Source organism: Arachis ipaensis, chromosome B02 (assembly GCF_000816755.2).
Source record: "Arachis ipaensis cultivar K30076 chromosome B02, Araip1.1, whole genome shotgun sequence".
Classification (NCBI taxonomy): Eukaryota; Viridiplantae; Streptophyta; class Magnoliopsida; order Fabales; family Fabaceae; genus Arachis; species Arachis ipaensis.
In genome coordinates this window covers 84804484-84811688 of record NC_029786.2, presented here as the reverse complement: position 1 = coordinate 84811688, position 7205 = coordinate 84804484, and the positions used below count along the sequence as shown (strand labels likewise).

General features: G+C 31.9%; 1 long non-coding RNA gene across 1 annotated transcript; it reads left to right on the top strand.

Annotated features, from left to right (window-relative positions):
• Positions 5545-7192, top strand: LOC110267899. Its single transcript, XR_002355871.1, has 3 exons — positions 5545-5691; positions 5768-5900; positions 6787-7192. It is a non-coding gene; the product is annotated as an uncharacterized LOC110267899 (long non-coding RNA).

Genomic DNA, 7205 nt, shown 5'->3' with positions numbered 1-7205 from the left:
ACTATTTTAAAATCTAAAATTTTTTATATAGTTTTAAATTAATGTTACAACATTTAAATTAAACGTCTATAATTTATAAGACATGTTAGTGTTCATAAATACTAATAGAAATAATAGAATTCTGTAAAAAAAAAAAACAAAGAAAACCAGTAAAGAGAGAAAAGAGTTCCAGACAAAGAAGAGGTGTCATGGAGGGTGTTTTCCTCTTTTTTTTCTTTTTTATTTTTTCTTTCTTGCTTGTAAATTGGATTTCTTTTTCTTTAAAGTCATGTATTGTAAATTTTGTTATCTATTAGCTTCGTCTAAAGAAAAAAAAAAAAGCAAAACAACCCAAGACCTTTTCTCTTTAGTTTTTACCAATTTTTGTCCGTATTAGTATTATGTTTTTCATGTTTTTGTTGGCTAAGTACACAGCCCATACTATAAAGTTCAATTTTTGGTGTCAAATTTTTTATTTTGCTCTCACAGTAACATTCCATGAGTTACTGCACCTTTATCATTCTCACCACTAATTAAACAAGCTTTTCTTTATGAATGATAATATTGTGATTACTGCAAGAATATCACTTACTTACAGTTAATTTTTCTATCCAAAAATTAAAAATTAATGTTATTTTAGATATCTCAATATAAACTTTTTTTATTGTTCAACTAATGTTTACTGCATGTTTTTTTTGTTCTAATTCAAAAACTATGGCTTCAGCTGCCAATGTTTTTGTACAAATTAGCAGAATTTCTATACCAAATGGTTCAAACGTTAAGGTTTAGAAGGATACCGTGAAGATTGTCATTGATTGTATGGATCTGGATATAGCTCTTCGATAGGAGAAACCTACTTCCACTCCAGAAAATCTCAATGAGGTTAAAATAGAAAAATGGGAGAGATCCAATCAAATGAGCATTATGATCATGAAACGCTCAATTCCTGAGACATTTTGGGGCTCAATCACTAAGGATAAAGATGCCAAATAATTCGTAAAAGATGTTGAAAAATTCCTGCTAAGAATGAAAAGGCGGAGGCAAGTAGCCTTTTGAGCAAACTTGTCTCCATGAAGTATAAAGGTAAAGGGAACATAAGGGAGTACATTATGGAAATGTCTCGTCTTGCTTCTAAATTGAAAGAACTAAAGTTAAAGTTGTCTGAAGATTTACTCGTACATTTCATTTTGATCTCCCTTTCTGCACACTTTGGGCAATTTAAAGTGAGTTATAACACTCTGAAGGACACTTGGTCCCTAAATGAGCTTATATCTTACTGTGTGCAAGAAGAGAGGTTGCAGTAAGATAAGACTGAAAGTGCTCACATAGTTTCATCTTCTCAGTATAAAAGAAAGCGTGATACTACTGCGGATACGCCTTCTCAGTAGAAAAAGCTAGGAAATAGGATCAGGTTTCAACCTATTTCTTCTGTAAGAAGGTAGGACACATGAAGAAGAATTGTACCAAATATGCCACTTGGCATGTAAAAAAGGGTATAATTCTTACTTTTATTTGTTTTGAGACTAGTTTAAGTTATGCACCTATTGATACTTGGTGGGTAGATTCTACTGCTACTTCTCATGTAAGGGTTACTATGCAGAGTTGCTTGTGGAGCCGACAGCCAAGTGATGCTGAAAGATACATCTATGTGGCAGACGGTAATATAGTTGCAGTCGAAGCTATAGGAACCTTTAGATTATGTTCAACGAATGAATTTTACTTGAATTTATTTCAGACATTTTAAGTACCGTCGTTAGATAGAATTTAGTTTCTGTTTCTCGTTTGGACAATTCAGGTTATTTTTGTTCGTTCGGAAACAATAAAGTCAGTCTTTTTTATAATTCGAATAATATTTGCTCTGTCGTTTGATGGATAATCTATATAGGCTTGATTTGAATTCCTATAATAACGAAATACTGCAAACAGATACAAAACAAAAACTAAATGAGAATTCGGTATCATTATGGCACAAACACCTAGGTCATATCTCTAAACAGAGATTTCAAAGGCTCGTGTCGGATGGAATTCTTGGATCCCTAAATTTGGCAGACTTTGAAGTCTGCATTGAGTGCATAAAGGGAAAAAATGACAAACGAAAGGAAATTAGGTGCCAAGAGAGCTAAAGATATCTTAGAACTAATGCATACCGATATATGTGGCCTATTTTCTACTGTCTCTTAGAATGGACAACGGTATTTTATTATGTTCATAGATGATTACTCTCGTTACGGGTATCTATATTTAATTCATGAAAAGTCCCTAGCCTTGGATGTTTTCAAGTCTTTCAAAGTTGAAGTTGAACTTCAACTTGGGAAGAAAATTAAAGTTGTCAAATCTGATCGTGGTAGTAAATACTACGGAAGATATGACGGTTCAGGTGAGCAACATCCTGGTTCATTTGTTCTTTTCCTAGAGGAGTACGGTATTGTTCCACAATACACCATGCCAGGCAAACCTAGCATGAATGGTATTGCAGGGCAAAGGAATCGGACTCTTAAGGACATGGTGAGAAGTATGATTAGTCATTCTTTCTTGCCTAAATCACTCTCGAGAGAAGTTTTAAAGACCACAGTGTACACCCTTAATAGTGTGCCAAGCAAAGTAGTTAACAAAAACCCCTATGAAATTTAGACTGGGAAAAAGCACAGCATAAAACATTTACACATTTGGGGATGTCCAGTTGAGGCACGACCTTATAGGCCACACGAAAGAAAATTGGACTCACGAACAATTATTTGCTATTTTGTTGGTTACGCTGAGTGTTCACGAGGTACAAATTTTACATTCCTGCATCAAGGTCTATTTTTGAAAAGGAAAATGCGAGAATTCTTGAGGATGTTGAGTTTTAGGGGGGGAGAAAATATTAAGAATGTTGCTTTTGATGAGGATTCTGTAACTGATAATAATCAGGTCTTTGTACATATTATTGTTCAAGATACAGTTATAGTATAAGAGCACAATGAAAATCCTACTGTAGATCCAATTACAGTACAAGAGAACAATGAGAATATCGTTGTTGCTTAAGATACTACTACGGCACAAGAAAATAATGTGAATCCTTCTCAACCCCAATCCATACAACAAGCTCAACAACCTCAAGAAGTGCCATTAAGAAGATCCAACAGAGAAAGGAGAAGTGCAATTTCGGATGAATATGTAGTCTATCTCCAAGAATATAAGGATGGCATTGGTTTGACAGAAAATGACCCAATCAATTTTCTACATACCATGCAAAGTTCTAACTCTAAAAAGTGGATTGATGCCATGAAAAAAGAGATGAAGTCTATGGAAGACAATGACATTTGGGACCTCGTAGAATTACTTGAAGGTGTGAAACCAATTGGTTGTAAATAGATATTTAAAACCAAAAGGGATTCCAAAAATAATGTCAAGAGATATAAAGCTCGTCTAGTCACTAAAGGCTTTACTTAAAAGGAAGGTATATACTATAAAGATACTTTCTCTTCGGTATCATTGAAAGACTTTTTTAGAACCATAATGGCACTAGTAGTTCATTTTGACTTGGAGCTACATCAGATGGATGTGAAAACAGCGTTTCTCAATGGTGACATTGATAAAACGATGTATATGGTACAATTAGAAAATTTTGTATCAGGTGATTCAAAATCTATGGTTTGTAAGTTAAAAAAAAATCCATCTATGGTCTCGAACAAGCTTTCCGTCAATGGTATCACAAGTTTCATCAAGTCATTACTTCATATGGTTTTGAGGTAAATATTATAGATGAATGTGTGTACCGCAAGTTCAGTGGGAGTGTTGGGTAAATACTTGAGCAATCCGGACATGGATCATTGGATAGTTATTAAACGCATAATGGGTTATCTGAAGAGAACAAAGGATAACATGCTTACTTATCGGAGATCAGAAAATTTGGAGATCATTAGGTACTCTGATTCTGATTTTATGGCATATGGTTGCGAACGTTTATCGCTAAGTTTCGTATAGTATATGACATTGCAAGACTATTAAAGATATTTTGTGACAATTAGTCAACAATACTATACTCCAACAATAATAAGAGCTTGACAAAATCGAAGCATATAAACATTAAAGTTCTTAGTTGTTAAGGAGAAAGTTCAAAAAAAAAGATTTTTATAGAATATATAGGGACAGAGTATATGCTAGCAGACCCATTAACCAAGGGATTGATCCCTAAGGCTGCATTTGTTTTTGAGAACAGGACAAGACAAGACACTTAGAACAAGACATAAAGGACAGAGACACAAAATTGTGTTCTTTCTGTTTGGTGATAAACTAGAACAAATTATGAAAATATAATTTATTCTATTTTTTTCATTCAAACAATTTGAGACGAAAATTATAATAATAAAAAATATAATTATAAAAAATTAACAAGAATAATGAAAGAAAAATGAAAAATAAGTTGTGTCCCTTATTAGTGTCTCCGTGCCCTTTCTGTCAAGATGGACACAAAATATACTAATTCAATGTCCTTGGACACATTGTCTCTGTCCATGTCTCCTCTGTCAAACACGATTTTGTGTCTCTGTGTTCCTATCTCAGTGTCCTGTCTTTGTAAACAAATGCAGCCTAAAGTCTTTCATGAGCACACTACTCATATGGGTGCCAATATTTATGATGCCTTGGTTTAGAAGGAGTTTATTTTATGCTGTATGTCCTATGACAGATATTGAATTATCTTTCTGCAGAATTAAGTTGATGATTTATTTCATGTTATGTGAAATGTTCATTTTGTAATATTTGTTTTATGTTTGATCTCAATAAAGTTTTAAAGTTGGACCAGCTGAAAATAGACATGCATGAGATCACTTGGCACGTAATTTCCATATTACTCATCCAAATTTGATCTATGTCATTAAATATATTAGTATGGTGATCATCGTTGTTTAGTCATAACACTAATGTGATAAAAGCTGCGGTAATTCCATATCTAACATATGAGACGGACCAGATTGTTAAAGTAATAAGGAAAATAACATTCAGATGCGCACATAAAGTTTATAAGATGTAATTATCTCAAGAAAGAATATATGTATAGCACAAGTGGGAGATTGTTAGAAAATTATTTAATTTCTAATTTGTTTGTAGGCAATTAATTATAATCACAAATTATGCTATTTCAAATTAAATGACTTATATAATGGTGATCTCATTTATTGTTATAAATGCTAAATTGAATAAGTCATAATTACTTTTGATATAGAATTAAATGAGAGTAAAACCAGATATTATCTTTTGGACTTTAGATACTACTTTTTATTTGGGTTTTAGGATTTAATGGGTGTCATGCTTAAATATAAATAGTGTCTTTAGAGTTTCGATCCCCAATACACCAAAGCCGCCTTTGTTGCCCTTTTCCCATCAAAAGAGTCACAATTCAACCCTATTAGGGATACAGAAGGTTTTGGTTGAAGAAGATAAAAAAAAATCACAAAATTCAAACTCTTTCAATCATGATTTATATTTATGAATTTAGGTACGTTTCCGCATTCAAGTACTTTATTTTTTAATAATTTAACATAGATAATATTTGGGTTAAGGAATTTTGAGAAAATTCCAACAATATAAACTGCATGATGAATTTTCTAATTTGCTTCAAGTTCCTTTCTAATTTCAATTATAAATTCTTTCCACTATTTCCATAACTTAGTTTGTCGTTCCAAGATTGAGAGCCCGATAATTCTCCATGTAGCTTCTAATTCTGGGCAGGTAAGTAAATAATAGTTGACCGTTTCTTCTTGATTCAAACATCAGTGATATTCTTAATCTTGGGTTGGCTTTTTAGGTTTTAAACTAAGCTCTAGAGAGACTTCTCCCTACTTCGGTCTGGTAGCTGGCTTGGATGAGAGTGAAAGAGTTTGAAAGTAAATGGGTAACTTGAGAATACAGAATATTGGCAGTTCTTCTTTTTTGGCCAGGTAATCCTATCTTCTTTTTGATGAATTTTCGTTTGTAAAATTGTATGAGTTAGTTATAACGGTATGTTGCTAGAATTTTCTCCTGTTTCCATCGTATATACAATGGGTTAATAGTCAAATTAGTTCTTAAAAAATAAGGCATTTTTTAAATTCATCTTTAAAAGATTTTTTTAATTAAATTTATCATTCAAACATTGCGAATTAATCATATTTGTTCTCTAGTCACTCAATTAATAATTTTCTTCAAAGATTGATGTTGTAAAACGTTAATTAATAACATATATAATATTTTATATGTCTAATTGGATATTGACCAAATATATTTATGAAAATGTATTAATTTAGTCATTTTTTTTTCAATTACAAAAATTCTATTCCTAATATGACTTAATGACTAAATTGATAGATTTTCGTAAGGAAAAGTCTAGGAGGCCAGCAATTTTTGTGTTTTCTGACCAGCACGTAACCATCAAAACAAAAGTGAGTGACCATTAGATGTAATCTCACACCATTAAAAACACTATTGATAGCCAATTGATGGTTACAAAACACCAAAATTGCTGGCCCCTTAGCATTCCTCTTTTCCTAAATATATTTAGTCAACCTCTACTTGAATATGTTATGTGTCATGTATGATATCAATTAATATTTTACATCATCAATCGTTGACGAAAATTATAAATAAAGTAACTGAATGATAAATATGATTAATTCGTAACCTTTAAAGTACCAATTTGATTGAAAAAATCTTTTAGGACGAATTTAAAAAATACCTTATTTTTCAAAAACTAATTTGGATAGCATTAATTTTGAAACCCATGTTAGATTATGTTCTGAAATTGGATGGAAAATGATATGAGATTGGTGTGTACTATTTAATCCACAGGTCTTTCATTATTCTGATTTGGTTCCCTCTTCCTATGTATGACCCATAAAATTTCTTTATTTAGGACTTGCTTGCCATCTATTGAACTTCTCCGCCCCAAAATGGGTTAGTGTTTGTCATAACTTTTGGAAAATATAGAATATCTGAAATAATTGCTCTGCCAGACTTTGTGAACTAATAGTGAGTTTTAGTTTGTAATCTTCATCCTTGTTTTTCCAAAAGAGTTAGATTAAAAGCCTTTAAATCCTTCGAATTCAATCCTCCAAGAATTTTTTATCTGCAAGCTATATTCCAAACAATCCATTGCAACTTTTCCTCTATTCTTTTTTGTCCCTACTAAAACCTTAGAACAATGCTCTGTACTTCATTAATTAAAGTATAAAAAAATTTAAAACAACTCAAAGTATAAATAGAAATGA